This window comes from Rattus norvegicus, chromosome 19, assembly GCF_036323735.1.
Source record: "Rattus norvegicus strain BN/NHsdMcwi chromosome 19, GRCr8, whole genome shotgun sequence".
Taxonomy (NCBI): Eukaryota; Metazoa; Chordata; class Mammalia; order Rodentia; family Muridae; genus Rattus; species Rattus norvegicus.
This window is the reverse complement of record NC_086037.1, coordinates 53,475,145-53,496,142: the sequence shown is the minus strand read 5'-3', so window position 1 is coordinate 53,496,142 and position 20,998 is coordinate 53,475,145. Positions and strand designations below refer to the sequence as shown.

Sequence of the window (20,998 nt, the reverse complement as noted above, 5' to 3'; positions counted from 1 at the left end):
ATGTGCTCGCCGAATTCAAAAGTCATCAAGCACCTTCAAGTTGGGGCTGGGGGCGGGGTCAGTTGGCAAAGTGCTTGCCTAACATGCACAAAGCCCTTGGCTCCATCCCAGGGAGAGGATTGAGTCCGCAAACTGTCCTGCGACTGTGTGTGTGTGTACAACAAATTAATTAAAAATAATAAAAACTTTAAAATTTTCTTTATGGCTCCCCCCCCCATCCTGACTAAGTTGGGATTATATCTTTCATTGCCTGGCAGGAGTCTTTTTGCTGCTGTACCTTTAGAATTAAGAATTTGCAATTTACATCTAGTCTATGAATCCATTCGGGGAAGCAGCACCTGCTGTCTGTCTTATGTGTTCAGCATTTAGAACCAGGCCTAGAAAGAAATCAATGACAGGAAAAAAGACTGATTGATGGAATAGACGAATGAATGAATGGATAATGAATAAATGAATGGGTGGATAATGAATGAATGAATGAATGATGAATAAATGAATGGATGGATAATGAGTAAATGAATGGGTGGATAATGAATGAATAGATGATGGATAATGAATGAATGGATGGATAGATGGATAGATGGGTGGATAGATAATGAAAGAATGAATGGATAATGAATGAATAAATGGATGGATGGATAATGAATGAATGACTGGATGGATGAACGAATGAATTTCTGCACTGCCCCTCCCCCTTTACTCCTCTTAATTATTGCCTGTCCTCCTCTTTCTCCAAAATCAAAACAGAAAAAAAAAAAAAAGCCACACACGATTATTTTGGAAACATGTTGTCAAAAAGCCACTGAGGAAAAGGTGTTATTAATAGGATTGTAAGCTGGCGCCACAGCCTTCGGAAGACTCTTGGGAGATGTTGACTATTTAGGAAAGGCAGCCTTCCTTGTCCCGGCAATTCTGGCTCTTAGGAGTCTCACCGGAGAAGTATGCAGATGTGACAAGGTAGGCAGAGAGGCAATGACTGCAGCTTGCAATGGAGGAGATGGTGGAGCCTGTGTATCAGTAAGGGGTGCTTAAAGATACACATGGAGGACCCACACACTTAACATCTAACAGTGGTCATATGTTTTTCTGTACCAGGGACTGAACTGTCCCTTGAGCATGCCAAGGCAAGACCTCCGCCACCAAACTCTAGACCCTATCCTCTTTTTATTTCTTATTTCAAGACAGGGTCTCATCTCATTAAGTTCCCCAGGCTGGGTTTGAACTCACTCTGCAACCCACACAGGACTTCGATCTTTTACCTTAGCTTTCCTGGTGTCTGAGATGACGGACCTGCGTCTCGGCCCAGCTCTCATTATTAACTTAGTGAAGTATCCCTGCATGAGAGGTAATGTATCAGAGATCTAAGCAGTAAAGAAACGGAAAAGACAGCACCCGTTCCTTTACAGGGCACACTTTAACGGGAAGGTGGCAGAATACACCCGAGACATCTGGAGAAGGCAGGTTGGAGGTGTAGTTATAGACAAAGGTGAGCCCTTCTGAGCGTTTCAAACTACCAAGGAAACAGGCAACACTACAACTGGAAACAGCAGGGAGGCACCTCATGCCCAGAGTCACAAACAATCTATAGGCATAGGCACGTGAATTAAAATGTGAGAGAAGGCATACCAAACGGTTGTCACCTTGGGGACAGGCCAGGGTTTCTGCTAGCATTCAGGGCCATTTTCATTTTACCCTGCTTTGCTCTCCCCTTCCTCCCCCCTCCCGAGAATGCTCTATGCATGGCCAGTGAAATTAAAAATAAATAAATAAGCTCACTAATGGGAGGTCTAACAAGCATGCCAGCTCCAAGAAAGCAGGCACTATTTAAACATTAAAGAGCCGAAGCATCGGCTGCAGCACATGCAGAATGAAAATTGACCTGCAGGCTCTGGCTGGCCGAGACGCCGACCTCTCCAGAATCCCATCCATGAAGCACTGTGTTCTCCTAAGTTGCCTGCCAAGGCCGTTTATTTATCTTTATAAGACTTCGAGGATTGCATGGGTGGCAAAAAGGGAAATAATATTCGCCGTGAGTCTAACACATCTGAAGCATCTGTTGTATTTGCTATTTCATCCGACCATAGAATCCCCGAGAAGCATTTACCGTGCCCGTCTATTTGTTTTGCTGTACCAACGTCTCAGAGGCTGGGTAACGTACAGTTGAAAGAGGCTTAGTCAGAGTTCTGAAGGTTTACGAGGGAGATGCTAGCATCCGCTCGACTCTGGTGAAGGCCTTGCAGAGGACAGCATTAGTACAGCAGGAACGTTTATGGAAGCGGTGCCGGGAGGAGGAGAAAGGCTTGTTTTATAACAAGCGATTCTCAAGAGAGCCAGTCCCCTGCAGGAGATCAGCATTAATCTCTTCCAAGGATGGTATACTCCTGATCTAACCACCTTCCACTTGGCCCTGTCTCTTCTAGATCCCATCACTACAGAATGTACCAATCCTTTAACGCACAGAACTTCTGGTGGAACTCGCATGCTGGGCTGTGGTGGAAACCTTAAGATATATGTCCTGGCTTAAGGAAACACACTGGGGAAGTGCTTTGAATGTCATAGCGGGTCCTGCACGCATCCGCACTGATGTGGCCTTCAACCACACTCAAAGCTCAACTGATGGATCTGGCTGACCACAGACTACAAGCTTTGAGGCCATGAGCTATAAAAACATCCCCCTAGGCTAGGCATGGTGGTGGCACACATCACAGTACTTGGGAGGCAGTGACAGGGTCAAGGCCACCTTCAGCTACACAGGAAGTTTGATACCAGCTTGGACTAGATGAGACCCTGTCTCAAACGAAAAAGACTCAAGGCATAGCTGAATCATACCACTTACCAGCCTCCATTCTGAGGATAGGAAAACTGGAGTCTAGAAGATTTTTTTGAAAATTATTTCTTTCTATCTATCTATCTATCTATCTATCTATCTATCTATCTATCCATCCATCCATCCATCCATCTATCTATCTATCTATCTATCTATCTATCTATCTATCCTCTGTGTGTGTGTGAGAGAGAGAGAGAAAGAAAGAGAAGGGGGAAGGAGGAGGAAGGAGGGAGAGGGAAGGAGGGAGGGGGAGAGGGAGGGAGGAAGGGGAAGAGAGTCGGGGAGGTTCCTTCTAGGCTTCCCCACACATATGTAGCAAATGTGCGATTCAGTCTTCATGTGGGTCCCGAACAACTAGAGCAGGGGCTATCCCAAAAGCTGTTGCCAGGGGCTATCCCAAAAGCTGTTGTCTGTTTGTGGGATATGTTCTTCTAGCTGGGCCACCTTGCTTGGCCTCGGTGGGAGAGGATGAACCTAGCTTCACAGAGACTTGATGTGCCAGGGTAGGGGACATCCAGGGGGGCCCCTACCTGCTCAGAGGGGAAGGGATGGGTGGGGGAGGAAGGATTATAGGAAGGGGTTAACTGGGAGAGTGGCAATGAGCAGGATGTAAAGTGAATACGTTAAAAAAAAAGGCAAAAATTTCAACTAAACAAACAAAAACTAAACAGAAAATGGGAGTGGCAACAGCAAAAAAAAGAAAAAAGAAAAAAGAAGGAAAGAAAAAAGAAAGAAAGAAAGAAAGAAAGAAAAGAAAAGAAAAGAAAAGAAAAGAAAAAACAGGAGTGGCTATGAGGCCAGGAGGCTGGGGGTAGGGAGAAAAAAGATATTTTATACTTCTAGGAAGGAACGAGATGGGATCTTTCACCATATCCCGAAGGTTAATAAACTGGGCTGGGAAATTAAGAATGAGTTCTAATTGAGGGGTAGCAAAAAGCCCGAGGAAATGTGAAAGCTTCTGCTAGCTTCCATCTAGCTGCCTCCCAGAAATTAAAAATTCCAACCCGTGAGATATATGAGCCGGTCTATCCACACCCGTGTCCACGTTAGAGCCTGGGGAATGAGGTATCTTCTAAGGTGCTGCTTTAATGTAAGCAATTATACTTAGGCAAGAACATCACAGGCTATAATCACACACACCCACTCTGAACCACTGAAAAGAGGCAGAGAGGCAAGAGCTGCTACAGATGCACAGGAAGGAACGTTCTAGAAGAGATAAGAGGGTGCAAACCCAGACTTGGTTCCTACTGATAGGGTAAAACATGTGTCCCTTTTGATGTTTGAAAAGCGCCAGGCTTAAATCAAGTGTTTTTCTGTATGGTTGAGTTGCTTTTAAAAATTACTTCCAGCGTAATGGATTTTCTATATGATACCACTTTTCCAACAGACAAACAAAAGTAGCTTCAGAGGTATCCTAGGCTACATGAGGTTCTTCCCATGCAGGTGGACACCAAAGGACAGCTTGCAGGAGCCTGGTCTTTTACTGTGGGGTTCCGGGGATTGAACTTAGGTCTTTATGTTTGGTGGCAAGCACCTTTACCCACTGAGCCATCTCACCGGCCCTCTCTTTCCTTTCCTTTCCTTTTTTTTTTTTGGTTCTTTTTTTCGGAGCTGGGGACCGAACGCAGGGCCTTGCGCTTCCTAGGCAAGCGCTCTACCACTGAGCTAAATCCCCAACCCCCCCCCCTTTTTTTTAATGTGACTTATTTTCTGTGAACATTTGGTAGTGACTTCACAACGTGGTTGACGAAAAGTTAGAATTTTATTTACTGAAGTGAATTTTTAGTATTCTTTGTCAACCATACCTTAAATCATTAAAATAAAATTGGGTAGTCTTATTTGGGGCTTTTTGTAAGGAGCAAAGCTCTACTTCCCATGGTAATGGTGAGCCTGTTTGGGATCATGGAGGAGCTCATAGACCAAAGGTGACTATTGTCCCCTCTGTGATACCCTGGGACCGGCTGTGACTATTCCACAGGAGTCCAGATTCCCAGAGGATGTACCTTGGGCTTCTCTCTCTAGGCCATCTTTGTTGACTACCAATTAAGAAGCCAATCCCTGAACTGTCAGCACCAACTCTAGAAAAATAAAGACAGATAGGAACATAGAAAGTTTACATAATTCGTGGTGAACCCAGCACTTAAACCCAGGGTCATGTCCCTCCTAAAGGTTTGCTCCCATCCCTACCCCTTCACTGTCAGCATCAATCTCAATACCTTTAGGGTCCTGGGGATCGCTTCCACCTAACAGAGTCTAAATACTCCAGAGAAGTGTTGCCTTAAAAATCCTCAGGAGATCATGAGCAGGGATTGGCTGGAAGTTAATTCTCCTCAAGGTATCTTCCTTAGATGAAGATGGCTGGCAGAAGTGGGGCTAATCCTCAGAACGAGAAAGGGTAGCATCAACTCGGAAGGACTGTGAGATCAGGGACAGCAGTGAGTGGAGAAGGCCATGACTGCCGCTTGACCTAGCTGGACGGTTCTGTTACTGGTTACAAGGCAAGGGAAGGTGTGGTATCTATCTATCTATCTATCTATCTATCTATCTATCTATCTATCTATCTATCTATCTATCTATCTATCTACCTATCTATCTATCTATCTATCTACCTACCTACCTACCTACCTACCTACCTACCTACCTACCTACCTACCTACCTATCTATCTATCTATCTACCTATCTATCTATCTATCTACCTATCTATCTATCTATCTACCTATCTATCTATCTTTAGGAATGCAGTCTGGGTGCCCACCACAGCTTCATTTGGTGGAAAGTATTCATGATGCTGGTATGAGATGGTCATTGCTGCTGAGTTGTAATGAGGATCTCTGACAGGTTGCATGTGGCCTGTTTGTCCGGCAGAAAGGGAAAGAAGCAGGGCTTTGCTAAGAGAGACTTGTAGCCTGTGTCTACCCTGCAGGATGACTGAAAAATTCTGACTTGGGGACATACAGAGCTTGAAAATTGCATTTTCCATCTTAAATACAACATCTAGAAATGGCTAATTGTGGGCTCTCTCTTCCTTTCTCTCTCATCTCACTGTACATTTAAAGATGGCCTTGAACAAACCACTCTCTACGTCCCCTGTGAGATCAGAATACAGCAAAAGACTCCTCTGTCTTCTCAGTTTCCTGGGCTGCCTAACTATGCACAGAAAAGGAAGTAGATGTTTTGCAAACTTCTGTCTGGGAGTGGTATAAAGGTGAATTACAAAAAACCCCAAACCTCTCTGCTCAGGGCCATTGTTTAAAGTTCATCTGAAGAAGATGCTAAAATGCGGGGAGGGGCCTAAACAGAATAGTGCTATCACACCAGGGTGTGGCCCATTAGTGTGATGCAGATCAATCTGCTGGACCGTGACCAGTGGCCAGTTTCAGCTTACTTTCTTTCACTCTGATCTTTAAAAATGGACCTGTGAGCATAAAGACAAATATTTAGAATGTAGTTAGGGATTGTGCTGGCTTAGAAAGGAATGCATACGTAACAACAATTAAAGAAAAAGAGGCCGTGGGTTTCAGTTGGAGCAGGAGTATACACGGAAGGGTTGAGAGTGAAAAAGAATGCTGTAATTATATTATAATCCCCAAATTATAAAAAAGTAATAAAATAAATTATAAATGTATGCTATACAAACATATATAATATATAAAAATAAATTGGATAATTACTAAAAGTGAAAGTGAACAAAATATCTTCCATGAGCCACATACATTGCAGGTAAATTCTGTAGCATGAAGTTTGTGATTTGGTTCTATTATGCACAGCACATGCATAATTAACTGTACATTGGATCATGAAGTAACATTCATTTCACATTATGGGTTGAGTCCTTAAGGCCTGAAAATAAATAGTCTGGGGAGACAGACAAAGCATAGGAGCTTTTGCTGGAAAGTAGAAGCTTCTAGCTTTAAAACATATGACCAATCAAACCCTCTGGTTTTGATTATTGCTCTGTAGAGTTGTCTAGGAACACAAAAACCTAAAAAGAAGAAAAAACAAAAAACAAAAAAACAACAAAAAAAAAATCCAGGGCTGGCAAGATGGCTCAGTGATTAGAGCACTGACTGCTCTTCCAGAGGTCCTGAGTTCAATTCCCAGCAACCACATGGTGGCTCACAACCATCCGTAATGGGATCCGATGCCCTCTTCTGGTGTGTCTGAAGAGAGCGATAGTGCGCTCATACAAATTAAATAAATAAATAAATACAATCTTAAAAAAAGGAAAACAAAAAACAAAAAAACAGAAAGCCCAAACCCTATTACATTTTGAGACGTGCACTGTGGAAGAAAGGCCAAGAAGACCCTGCAGTAACTAACATCTCGGGCTGCCTTTAGGACCACGTCTAGCTCCTCTTTCTACACTGGGCATATACAAGTCACAGGTTCAAATCCTCACCCCTGGGCTGATGGTGGTGGCACTGGGAGGTGAGTCTTTGGGGAGGTGATCAGGTGATGAACGACCTTCACGACTGGAATAAATACTGTCGTATCAGAGGCCTGAGAGGCTTCTACTGCCCCTGCTGTAAAGTAAGGTACAGGGGAAAGAGTCATTCCAGTCAGGAAGCGGGCACCGTGCAGGTTCAGCATCTTCTTTTGTTTGGTGCTTTCCAGCCTCTAGAGCCATTAAACAAACTCCTAGCCCCACGACACCCAGCCTTTCGTAATCAATCCGAGGAGCCTAGACAGACAGACACCCTCAAAAAAGCAAAGTGACCTTGTCCCCAGAGAGCGCGCCTCTCTCAAATATGTTCATGAAGGACAAATCAACGGAGATGATATTTCCTGGTCTGTATTGTGTGCCCAGAATTCTACCCGCTGCCAGGAGGTTTACTGGCTCCTGTTGTCCAGTATGTGGAACTCGCCATTTCCTATTTCCTTCACACAGTTTATTATTGTTGGCGTTACTATCTGCGGTCTGCTTTTCTTTGTTATGCCTGGATATCAGTACTAGACAACCTAATTTAACCACAGGTCACAGGGCCATAAGGAATTATGTTTGAATTTGAAGAAGATGGGGTTTGCGGAGGGCACAGCATCTATAAGCTCCTTGGTTCTTTTTGTTTGAGTGGCACGGATTTTCACGTGGTCGTGGACATTGGTGAAGGCTTCTATTGCAGTTAAGCATGGATGGATGCTGAGGTGACAAAGAGGCAGGCTGCAGATGATGTGTTGCTTACCGCCCCACACACAGACCCCCATCTTAACAGAACCCAGTTTTTCCAAATGACAACGTCCCCATTTAGTCACGATAAATGACATAGTCAGGGTCTATGCCAGCCGTGAACCCCGAATGATCTGAGTCGGGCAGCATATTTTAAGTCAGCAATCACACTCATGTCTTTAGGGGTGGGTTTTGTGTCTTGGGATGGCCAGGCCGGCTAATTTTCAGGAATCTGACTTAGGTGAACAGTACAGAGGCAATCCTGACCATTTTACATAACCGGAGAAGCACAAACCCAGACGCCGCATTGAGACACCGGACTGAGATGCTCAAGGAGTCCCAGGCTGGTCAGCACCCTCCTGAAACCTGGCGGAGGTAATTTCTGATAGCGTTATGGTTTTGTTTTTTTTTCTTTTTTTCGGAGCTGGGGACCGAACCCAGGGCCTTGCGCTTGCTAGGCAAGTGCTCTACCACTGAGCTAAATCCCCAGCCCCCTGATAGCGTTATGTTAAAGGCACATACATCATTTACGTTATACTTTGTTTTGCTTAAAACAAATTTCCTTATCCCGGACGACTTCTTACAGGGCCTGGGATACCAAGAAGGTGGGTGTGTTGCTATGGTTTTCGGTAGCTGCAGAGGGGACTGTTCTAGAAAATTCCTTTTTGTGCCTAATTGACCCCCAATACTGCGTGTATATTTATAAAACATGTGGCTTGTAATTCTTTTGGAGACTTAAAGGCTTTTTAAGCAGCTCTTTTGTTACTTATCCTGTCTGATATGGTTTGGACATATAATGTCCCTTACAGGTCCCTGTCTTTACACCCTCGGTCCCTAGTTTGCAGCACTACTCTGGGAGGTTGTGGAACCATCTGGAACTGGGTGTCTAGCTGGGGAAGGTAGGTCAATGGAGGTCTTGGGCATCATAGTTCACTCCTGCTTCTGGTCCCAACCAAATCTTCTTCCTGACCCTCCCGAATATGAACCAGCGGCCCCAGGCTCCCACTGCCATGAATTCCGCCATGCCTTCCTGCCACAGTGGACGAATCCTCCTAAACCACACTCCAAACATGGATTCTTCCACCCTCAACTTGTCTGCTGTCAGGCAGGCATGGACCCCAGCTATGGGAGAAGTTACCACCAGGCCATCCCTGGTCGCTTGGCTGCCATTAGCCTTTGCTTCTGTGTCATAAAAATGTGCAACTGTTTAGAATTCCAAACTCCATACTGAGAACAGGAAACAGTAGGGCAGGGACCCCAAAGCAACAGGTATGAGAATGTCCTAGAGGCCAGGAAAGCCAGGAGAGAGTCTGTTCCTGCTTGTCATCTAAGTAGCATCCCTGCCTGGGGGCTACTCCAGTTCATGACTGGATGCCTTGTGGCTGGGCTGACTGGATTGACCAGCTTCTGCGCCTCTCTGTGCTTTACCTCAGCTTCTCTCGTAAGTCCTTTAAAAGCCCTGTAGCACCTCAATTATGCCCTATTTCCTAAGAGCCTTACTGAGTTACTGAGGATCTCTCTCTCTCTCTCTCTCTCTCTCTCTGTCCTGCCTATGGATTTATAATAAATTTCTTTCTAAAAATTTCCCTCTGTGGTCAGTAAATGTAATTATTTGAACCTACGAGACAAGAACCAGAAAGCCACCAGTCCAGGATGGCTTTGGTGGCCTTTGAGTTTTCAGGATACTAGGTCTTCACTTTCAGGATACCCCAGTGTTTCCGCATCGATATGGCATTGTGGGCCTTTATCCCTACTGATTCTTGTCTTCTTTCCCTATCTCCTCTCCCTTTGCCATCCATCTGTTTTTCCTTTTGGACTCCTGATCTCCAGTTTGGTTCCCAGTGGCCGCACACGTATGCCCAGGTACTTGATCGATGAGTAATGCCGGTAAGTAACTGAATCTTTCTACTTTATTTCATTTCAATTACAAATTTTAAACCAAAGCAATATAAAATATGTTTCTGTTAAACACAACTTAATTGCTTCAGTAGGGACTACATTTTACTTTAACTGTTGAAAACTTGGCATTAAAGTGGAGACGGACTATGAGTGTAAAATATAAGCTGGATTTCAAAGATGGTACAATAAAAAGAATGTAAGTCATCTCATTAATAATTTTATATTAATTGCATAGTGAAAATGGCAATATCTTGGACATGTTGAGTGGAATGAAATGAACCATTAAGATGATTTTTACCTGTTTGATTTTACTTTTGTAATATTCTGAAAAAATCTAAAGATATATATCTTTATAATATAATATACATTGGAGATATATATGTATGTATATATGTATATGTGTATATATATACATATATACATATACACACACATATATAGATATACATACATATATATATTCATACTCTATTTCTACTGGGCAGCACTGGGCTAGCCCACATGAGGTGACATTCTCACGAAAAGTCTCAGCCAACCATGCCAGGCACAGTGCCCACCAAATAGCCTTACAAGGCACTCACTTGAATCATTAACTGACATTCATTAATTGAAATTCTTCTCAAGTATCTGTCTCTCTCACTAGGCTATAAGGGACATGGACCATAGTAAATATTCCATAAGTACTTGTGAAATGAATTCATGCGCTGAACTGTTTGTGCCAGCGTCACAAGTGTCTTTCAATGTGATTTCTTACACATTGTCTTTAAGACAAATGTTCTCTTTTATTTAAATTTTTCTGGCTAGGTCTCTGACCCACTGTGTGCTGTGGGGCTATACAGACAGCAACCCTATGCCACATACGTCTTTCTAGCTCCTGCTCCTTGGAGGGTCACCAGAGCCCTGCAGAGCAGGAGTGAGCAAAGGGTGAGCCTCACAGGTGGAGGGAAAAGGGAGGGGGTGAAGAGAGCAGGAAGTGGACATTTGGTCTCTTCTACAGTGTGAGCTGAGATGGATTGCCAAGCCAGTAATGCCTTGGAAGGGGTGGGAAGGAGAGACTGGCTGGCTGTGGTGTGCCACTGGGTGGAGTTATAATTTATAACAAGGGAGAGGCAACTCAAGAAAAGAAAGATTCTTTTAAAACTTCAGTTGAAGTCCAGTTTTAAAAAAATTCCACTTCCTCCTGCTACATTTTAAAAATTATTTTCAGTCAGATGTTCACGGAACTATTAAAAAGACAGTCCCTACTCCTACCCTACCACAAAACAGAGGTGGCTTCTCTGAGTTATGAAGGTGGAGAATGTGAAGTTGAGAGACTGTAGATCCTTCCAGAAAAAGTGTGTTCCATGGAGTAGCATTAAAAGAGAAAAAAATTAAGGCAATGTGGAAGCCTTCTACAGTTCCCTCCACCAAGAGGTGGGGCGGGTTTTGGCAGTTCTTGATTCTGGATTCAATCCTTGGGACACGAGGAAAACCTCACAGAAGCTCAGGCTTCAGAAGTGCAGGGCTGATGCTCTTCCACTGGCTTTGGAGTCTGGCCACCACCGCAAAGAAGTCTACGATAGCCTGCTAGCTACCAGAGACACCTGACCTGGGTCTGCCCTATCAGCTGGTAGACACCTAGTGAAGAAGTCAGGAACCAGCAGGTTCATGCAAGCACACCGTCTGCAGAGGAACCTTCTGGTTGAGCCCAGCCCCAACCTCCAGACCACAGAATGATAGCCTAAATAACTGATTGTTTTAAGGCCCCAGAAGGCATGTTTCCCATTTCAAATGTGTTCTGTGTAATGGTTATTTTCTCCCCAGACTCATGTATCAAAACCTAACCTCCAGTCTGGGGCCAGGGAGGTAGTGAGATTACGAAGTCTCAGCACTGCATGAGAGATGGGGGAGGACTTTTCTTACGAAAAAAGTCTCAGGGAACTTGTTCACTGTGGACTCCACAGTCTCCACAGGAGGGGACAGAAGATGGGAAGTGTAGGGAACACACCAGCTTGGTTGGTTCGTTGAAGTCCAAATGTCTGATTCCAGATTTTTTGTTTTGTTTTGTTTTGTTTTTTTGTTTTTGTTTTTTTGTTTTTTTGGAGCTGGGGACCGAACCCAGGGCCTTGTGCTTACTAGGCAAGCGCTCTACCACTGAGCTAAATCCCCAACCCCTGATTCCAGGTTTTTGAGAAACCAAATTCCCCGCTGATTGGTCACCAGCCTGTTTGTTTGAAATATTTGCAGGGCTTAGGACTGAACCCGGGGTCACCAGTGCTTGCTAGGCAATCGAAATTTGGGTTATTTTTGTTGCTTGGAATGGATTGGCATGATAAAATAAACTAAAAAAAAAAAAAACCCCACATTCTGACAGGTGTGGATGTTCACATAGAACCTTACAACTTAGCCGTAGAATTCTCTCTCCCCGCACATGTGCATGTGTGCAGGCTGAAGGTCAAAGGTACACAGCATGGGCCACAGAGACGTCAACTGGCTTTGCCAGTTCATCCTATTTACTTAGGTATCCTCTCGATAGCCCTCTCCCCCTCCTCCTCTCCTCTCCCCCTTTTCCTCCCCCTCCCCCTCTCCTCCCCCTCTTCTAATATTGTTTGAAGATTACAGTCATTCATTCAGGGTGTATCCATGAGTATGCATCACAGTGTATGTTTGGAGGTCAGGGGAAACTTTTGGGAGCTGGCTCTCTTCTACCATGTGGGCTCAGGGAGAAAACGTGGGTCATCAGGCTTGGGAAATAAATACCTTTACCAACTGTCCTAGTCAGTGTTCTCTGTAGAGACACCATGACCAACGGAACTCTTATAAAGGGAAATGATTTAACCGGGGCTGGCTCATAGTTTTAGAGGTTTAGGTCATGGCAGAGAGCATGATGTCATGCAGGCTGAGAGTTCTACATCTGGATCTGCAGGCAGTGGGAAGAGAAAGACGCAGAGCCAGGCTTGGGCTCTTGACACTTCACAGCACACGTGGGGACATTCTTATTCAAACCACCCCACTCACCGAGCCACCCTGCTGCACTGGGATTCTTTAACTGAATGTTTATCCTGCTCGGGCTTTGGCAGGCTTGGTGCCTGGTGAGGGCACCCTACCTATTCCATAGGTAATGCCTCCTCCTCTTCCCCTCCCCCCACCTTCTCTCCTTCAAGATATGATCTCACTCTATATCCCTGGCTAGCCTGGAACTCACTACGTAGCACAGGTTGGCCATGAACTGAGAGACCTGCCTGCTTCTACCATAACGTTGTCTTCCTATCGTATTATCCTATGGCAGAAGGACCAAACTGTTCTCTGCTTTGTCTGTTTGGTTTGCTTTTTGTTTTAAATAAAAGCCCTAATCCCATTCATGGGGGCTCCACCCTTGTAACCTAGTTTGTCACAAAGTCTCCATCCCCTAACATCGCCACATGGAGGACAAGGCTCAGGGTTCATATGGTAGCATGCAGTGGTGAAAAACGTGGGTGTTGGAGCCTAGTAGATGTGGCCCAGCACTTGGGCGGGATGGGGAGACCTTGAATATCTTTGGTAATGTGACACCACATCCTTCACAGGGCTGTAATGAGAACGGTGTCAGCCAGTGTAGTATATACAGACTAGTGTGCTTTGAGCAGAGATCGTCCAGGGGCTAAGGGCCCTACTAAAGTATGGCCGTGGTGCAGAGGACCATGGAGAGAGTGCAGTTCTTTGGGTCATGTTCTCACCCACGTGTGTAAAAACCAAGCTGAGGACATGCTGCAGCCAGATGCTGTGGGATGAAGAAGCTGTTTGGCAGGAGCCCTGACCTTGTACTCTGACATAATTTCTTCTTCCTGCTTGTGCTTCACTGGCCAAACCCAACTGGAGATCACTGGACAGAGAGGCCAGCCTCTTGTGACAAAAGGCAAGGCAGAGGGCGAGGGGGAGGAGATCTGGGACAAATAGGAGGTAGTCAGTCAGTGTTTCAATCTAGTAAAGCAGGCTAAGGAGATGGCTCAGTGGTTAAGAAAGCTTGCTGGAGAAGGATAGAGGAAGATGCTGGATGTTGACTTTGGAGCATGTGCATCTGCATACATGCATATACATATATGTACACACATACACACATACACATACATACATACATATGTAAACATATATACACATATACACAAATATTCATACCACACACACATACATACATACCACACATACCACACACATACACACAAACACACATGCATACACATACACCGCACATACATAAACATACATATACATGCACAAATATACACATACATATATACATACATACACAAACATTTATGCCATACACACATACATACATACCACACATACCACACAAACACACATGCATACACTTATAACACACATATATATATACATACATGCAAACATACACATAATACATATATACATATATACATACATGCATATCCCCATACCACAATACATACACACATATGTAAGCATACGGATACACATATATACACACATACAGCACGTGTGTGTGTGTGTGTTGTGTGTGGTGTGTGTGTGTGTGTGTGTGTGTGTGTGTGTGTGTGTGTGTGTGTGTAGGAAAACAATGGACTATCCTTGGAGAAGTTGTATGCTCAGTGGTGACTTGTAGTGAGGAACATAATAGAAATATAGAAGAAAGAGCAAATCCATGGAATATACTGTGTGCGGGCACCACTTCAAAGACTTCACTCACATTCAATTTTTTTTTTTTTTGGTTCTTTTTTTTGGAGCTGGGGACCGAACCCAGGGCCTTGCGCTTTCTAAGTAAGTGCTCTACCACATTCAATTTTTAATTCTCATGTCCACTCTGTAATAGGCTCTCCTCCCCCTCCTCCTCCTCCTCCTCTTCCTCCTCCTCCTCCTTCTCTTCCTTCCTCTCCTAGTCCTTTTTCCCTCTCCTACTTTTCTTCTTTCTTTTCTTGCTATGTAGCCCCAACTGGCCTGGTGTTTGATAGATATAGACCAGGCTAGCCTTGAACTCACAGAGGCCCACCAGGCTCTGCCTTCTGTGTGCTGGGATTAACTATGTGTGCCCCTGTTCTCAGCCAGGTACTATTCTGATCTTCATTTAATAGAGGAGGAACTGAGCTAGGGAGAGGTCGGCTCACTTGGCTGAAGTTACAGGCCTAATGGGTTAGGGTTAGCCTAGCCAGGCTGACCTAAAAGGCATCGAGGCATCCCCCGCCCCCCACCCCCAGATAAAAAGCTGGAACAAATGTAGAAGAAACAGCAAATCAGGTGGGTGGGCTAGAGCACAGGGCTCGTGCTGGGGTGTGGAGTGATACTGGGATACCTCCCCGTTCCCCTCAATAGAAGGAGCTGAAAGCCAGTTGGTGGAATCACTTGGAAGTTCAGAGGAAAAGCATTCCCAACAGAATTCTAGGAGGTTAACCTGAATGCAAAGTGAGAATAAGAAACCAGGGAGAGTCTGAAAGCCAGGCAATTAGCCAGAGGATACAGCACTGAACCACGAGGGCTTGAGTAAGATGGAGGGATGGGACACTGGAATTTCAGTACAAAGGCTTCAGGGGACTTGGACCTGATGAGGTCATGGGTCCAGGGTGGCTGAACAAAGAGAAAAAAAGACCAAGTCGTTTCAGACCCATGCAACAGGCTAAGTGAGGGAAGGGCATCGGCTGTGACGTTCAGCCACATTTACTGGGCATGTTGGTGCTGGGGGTGGGTAGGTGAGGTATGTGTTTTCTAGTTACAAAGTGGATACCACGCGATTGCCCTGCCCACACATACCTCAACGGGCTGCACAATGGAGGTCCATTTCACCAGATTTGCTCCTGGGCAAATTCACTTGGGGGCCTGGATCAGCATAGGCCTGGATTCTAAGCCCCCTCCCCCAATCCCCTGCGTATTGAAGATCAGGGCTTGGAGTGCTGGAGGTTCATCCTGGAGAAGCTGGAGGTCTGTTACCTGGTGGTAACACTGCCCCTGTAGCAGCCCTGTTTCCCACAGGACGAATCTCTTTAAAAAGAGAGGGAGGGGTAGCTGACACCTTTCCCGAAGTGGCATTTTGCAATGTCCCAAGTCTTGCTGTCTTTCTCATAAGTGGCACTAACAAAATACAAAGGCTGGAGAAAAAAAAAGTGTGTGTGGGGGAGTGGAGAGTGAACAAGAAAGGTCTCCTAGGAGCTTATGCTCCAGAGGAGTCCATCTTGATGTCTGGCTTTCCGCTTGTCTAAGGGACGCGACGCAGAGCCTTCTCGAAATCCACCCAACATGAATTAGCCTGAAGTAAAAGTAGGTGTTTATCTCAACTCATTGCCTCAAACAGCCAACTACCTGTTGGAAGAAAGGTCTGATCGATGCCAACCAGAGCAGCCGTGCGTGAGCTGTTACACAGCAGTTAGTATTGATCAGAGCCAAAGGCTGCCCATAGGAATGTGGAGCAAACTGACAGGCGGAGAAGAGGGAAGAAGGAAACGGCCTTCGCTGGTGGCAGCTGTGCAGAGCAAAGCCGATAAAAAGTCAATTCCACTTAGTGGATTCTCTGCTAACTAAATATTTGGGGGGCCAGAGCCTTCCTGGGTAGCTGCTGGAGGAGCTCTGCTTCCAAACTGAGACATCAAACGAGCTCAGGGACTGGACAGGTAAGGTCCTGGATCTGGTGATGGGCAAGAAAAGAGAACCCTGGGTGGAGGGTGAGAGGCCTTGGCCTCAGTTGGGATGGCTTCATGGCACTAGAGGACAACTTGATTCACAGGAAGCTTAGCTGCCGGTTTGGACCTTCCACGAAAAGGTTTGCTGTGTTGAAAGCTTGGCCCACCAGCTTGGCGTTTGCTATGAGGAGATGGTGGAACCTAGTGGAAGAGGTTCGGTCAATGGGGGCGTGTCCTTCAGGAGGATATTAATAGCCATCAAATCCATCCCCCCCCTCAGGACTCAGGGAATTCTGCAGAAGAGGAAGCAGAAGGAGTGTGAGAGCCAGAGGGGATGGATGACGCCAAGGAGACAAGGTGTTCTGGACACAGCTGGACTGGTGCGCATAGGAACTCACAGACACTGACGAAGTATGCTCAGGGACCTCTCAGGTCAGCACTAGACAGGTCCTAGAGCCGAAACGAGACATGGACACCTGCCCCCGTCCCTAACCCAGAAGCCATCTCCAACTGATAACCACCTGTAAACGAAAAATCAGTTTTCTCCAAGGGAGTCTCACAGGCGAAACAAGCTATTCGAAAGAGTAGGCTACAGGCCCAGAACTAAGAAAATTAACTCGATCTCACCTTGGACATTCCTTGTCTCTTTATGTCATGTCATGTTTCCTTTAAAAAATTATCTTTTATTTCTATTTTTATTTAGTTTCTTTGTTTTTCTTATTTTTTTACCCTATAGATCCTTTGTGTATGTCTGTGTGTGTGTGTGTGTGTGTGTGTGTGTGTGTGGTGTGGTGTGTGTGGTATGTATGTGGTGTGTGTGTGGTGTGTGGTGTGTGTGGTGTGTGTGCGTGTGTGTGTGTGGTGTGGGTGTGAGCGGTGTGTGCGTGTGTGTGTGTGGTGTATGTGTGTGTGTATGGTATGTATATGGTGTGTGTGTGGTGTGTGTGTGGGGGGGTGTGGGTGTGAGTGGTGTGTGTGTGTGGTGTGTGTGTGTGGTGTGTGTGTTGTATGTGTGTGGTGTGTGTGGTGTGTGTGGTGTGTGTGGTGTGTATCTGTGTGTGTGGTGTGGTGTGTGTGTGTGTGGTGTGTGTGTGGGGTGTGTGTGTGTGGTAAGTGTGGTGTGTGTGTGTGTGTGTGTGTGTGTGTGTGTAGGCTTCTAGTTTTGTGTTTTTACCAGGTTCCTGGATGTGCAAACAGGTGGGTCCCTGCATCTGTGTCCGTTTCTTGTGCTTTTTCTTGGGCGCCTTTTTTTCAGTTCACTTTGTCCTATCCTGATGTGTGTATCTTATTCTATGCTATTATTATCCCTCAGAAGCCTGTTTGTTTTCTACTGAGATGGAAAGCGGGACGGTCCAGCTATGAGGGGAGATGGGGAGGAACTTGGAGGAGTAGAGGGCAAGGAAACCACAATCAAGATATACTGTATTTTAAAAACAATCAAATTTCAATAAAAGAAAAAATTATTTAGAAAGATTACTTAGGAGAAAATGCTTGTCTTTCTTTCCTCCCCGAGCCGGCTATAGTGAGGTGAGTTGGTTCCCGCCCCATGGGTTCCTGTGGTGATGGTCAATTTTGCTACAGACCCAAATGCACTTAGCCAACTGAACAGTTCAAACTTATGGAAGAGAATTGGAGGTTGGGGGAGAGGAGGGAGCGAAGAGGGGAGAAGGAGAGGAGGGACAGCGGCGGCAGCGGTGGCAGCAGCAGGAGCAAACCAAAACCAAGACCAAAAAATTCTCCGTTCTTTTAAAGTGGCTTTATGTCAGGCATTTACAGCAATGGCAGCTAGGTCCCAGAACAGAGAGAAGCTGAACAGAGCCCTGTAGGTCATCAGGGGACAAACTTCGGGAAGTCTGATACTCACTGATACCTTATCTTTCTGAATTTCTGTGTGCTCAGCAGAACCGATCCGTCTTTTTCTTGGCTTAGCTGGCACTATGGGCCTTGTGGAGGCCAGCGAACTATAGGAAGTGATGTGTGCCTCTTCCATGGACGAAGAGTGCTAGGATTGGCTTCCCACACAGATCCAAACCTTCCTGTGGGTGACGATGAGTGGAATCTTCCTGAAGTAAATTACACAAGTAGATGCCCGGAACTGCACTGGATTTTCTGTACAGAATAAAACTACGACATTTTGGGGTGCGCTTGTTACTCAGCATACCTGAATCTTTGCCGATTGACGTGGAGGACTGGGTTTCAAAATTTCCAAATCTACTCGCTTTGCTTGTAGTCTGTCGTTTGGCCCATTGCTTAAGCCTACCCCGATCATGGATAATTTCTAGAACATGCATAAAAGCAGCAAGGGCAACATAGATGACGGTGTGCGGAATGCTTTTTAACCGTGGGCATGACAAAAATCTCTGCCCAGATTAACTGTAATTCTCTAAGCATCTTGGTGAGGAATCTATTGCCATTTTATAAATGGAAACTGTGACCCTCAGAGAGGTTGAAAGAATTCCCACGGTCACACAGCTTGTAAAGAAAACACGGGCGTTAAAACTCAGGTAGACCAGGTCCAGAGAACATTTTCTTGACCATTTTTGTTTACTGGCTTTCAGCTTAAATCCTTCATAAACAGCAGGCATCTAAGTACCGGCTTGAGGACAACATCTCTGTCTGAGTCACATCCACACACTCTCCATGGGGAGAAAAGAAAAATGTGGCTAGGATTTGTGCTGAACTGTTACCATTTCAAGCTTTTCTTGCCTTATAAACCTCGACTGGGAGTGAGCCTGCCTGGAATGTTCTTCTGCATCTGGTCCTCAAGCCCCACAGCATTTATCTGTTCATCTGCCATCAAATGAGGGAATTCCTCATCCAGTAAGAGGTGGTTAGAGAATTCTGAGGTGCAGTGGGCTAGTTAACACCAGCCTGGTTTTGTTTTTAATAGTAACATTAAAAACATTATTTCCTGCTGGAAGTCATAGCACATGCCTTTAATCCCGGCATTTGGAAGCAGAGGCAGGTGGATCTCTGTGAGTTCAAGGCCAGGCTGGTGTACAAAACGAGTTCCAAGACAGCCAGGGCTACACAGAGAAAAGCTGGCTCCGAAAAACTAAAAAGCAAAAAGGAACTCCTGTTGGGTTTGGTAACACAGACTACTGATCCCACATAACCCAGGAGGCAGGGGATGGCAAGTTCAAGGCCAGCATTGGCAACTTGGTGAGAGGAAGAATCGAGTTAGGCGTAGTAGTGCGCACCAACAATCTTAGCACTATGAACAGCAGTGGTACAAATTTCTACAACTACTGCAGTCGCTTTCACGCCTTCTTGTCTGTAACGCTGAACTCACTCACTCACTTGTCCCCATTGACCTGTCTACTTGTCCACATGTTGCTGTCTCTCAATGCTGGCCCATGCAAGAGGACCAAGCAGAAACTATGACCCAACCTGAAAGTTACTCTGTTTTGACATTTCCTCTTGAACTCAGCTTCAAGCACATCCTCAGGAAATGGGTAGAATGCAGTCAGATTCTTGCCAGAGTGTAACAGAGTGGTCTCTAGCTCAGTTCGCAATAGAATCCTTGTCTCTGAAATCTCATGAGCTAGTTCTCTGTGCTCTGAATTTCTCTCAGCATTCTGGTCTTACAAGCTCTCATCAGAATGGACCAGTGAGCTCATAGCATCATAGGAGTTCCCTAGCCTGCAGCTTCAAACCCTTCCATATTCTCCTCACAAGCCAGTCCAGAGCCCAAGGACCACATGGTCAAGTTTATTACAGCAATGCCCTTATTCTTTGGTAAACTTTACTCTTTACTTTTTTCTTTTTAAAGATTTTCTGTACCCCTGGCTGTCCTGGAACCAGCCTGTAGGTCAGCCTGGCCTCACAGAATCCACCTGCCTCTGTCTCCTGAGTGTTGGCATTAAAGGCGTGTACCTCTGTGCCTAGCTTACTGCTTACGTTCCTTGGTGTTATTACCAAATACCCAGCGAAGAGCAATGTAAGGAAGGGTGGGTTTATCTGGGAATATAGTCTGAGGCTATATAATCTACCATGGCAAGGGAGAAATAATGGTGGGGCTGTGGGGTGGCCGCTTACATTGTGTCTACAGTCAGGAATCAGAGAATAGACAGTAGGATTAAAAAAAAAAAAAGTCAAAGGTCTCCTTCTGATGCTCCAGTTCCTCCAGTGACACTGGGTCCTCAAGATTCTACAGACTTCCAAAACAGTACCAGCATCCGGGTCTCAAGTGTCCACAATAGCCCACAGCAGGGACATTTCACGTTCAAACCACCACATTACTTAACTTACATTCTATTTGGTGATGTACTAGGTATAGCCTTACCCTCTCCCCATACATACTTGATGTGGCGACCGTGGACCCTAGGTGACTGGAGAGGCAATCCTTTGTGGCACAGAAGCATCTTGTGTTGGTCTGTCTTTGCTCTGAGCCTTTGTGAGGTCATTTAGCTGAGCAATAGCTCTCATAATTGTTTTAATAAGGAGACCACCCTCGTGCTGTTTGTCAATTCTACATGCTGAAGAAATGCATTTATTCTGTTTAC

At 45.4% G+C, this 20,998-nt stretch overlaps 1 protein-coding gene and 1 non-coding gene across 5 annotated transcripts in view; both read right to left on the bottom strand.

Moving 5' to 3' along the window:
• Zfhx3 (zinc finger homeobox 3) overlaps positions 1 to 20,998 on the bottom strand; it is a 1,006,519-nt gene that overhangs the window by 299,522 nt on the left and 685,999 nt on the right. Inside the window, exon 1 of one of the 4 annotated variants that reach the window (XM_063278048.1) lies at positions 20,796 to 20,812. The exons of the other annotated variants lie outside the window; for them this stretch is intronic. The gene's annotated coding sequence lies outside the window, so the exon portion shown is untranslated. Of the gene's footprint in view, positions 1 to 20,795; positions 20,813 to 20,998 lie in introns of those variants that run through there. 4 annotated transcript variants of the gene reach the window in all.
• Positions 11,969 to 12,041, bottom strand: Trnat-agu21 (transfer RNA threonine (anticodon AGU) 21). Its single transcript has one exon. It is a non-coding gene; the product is annotated as a tRNA-Thr (tRNA).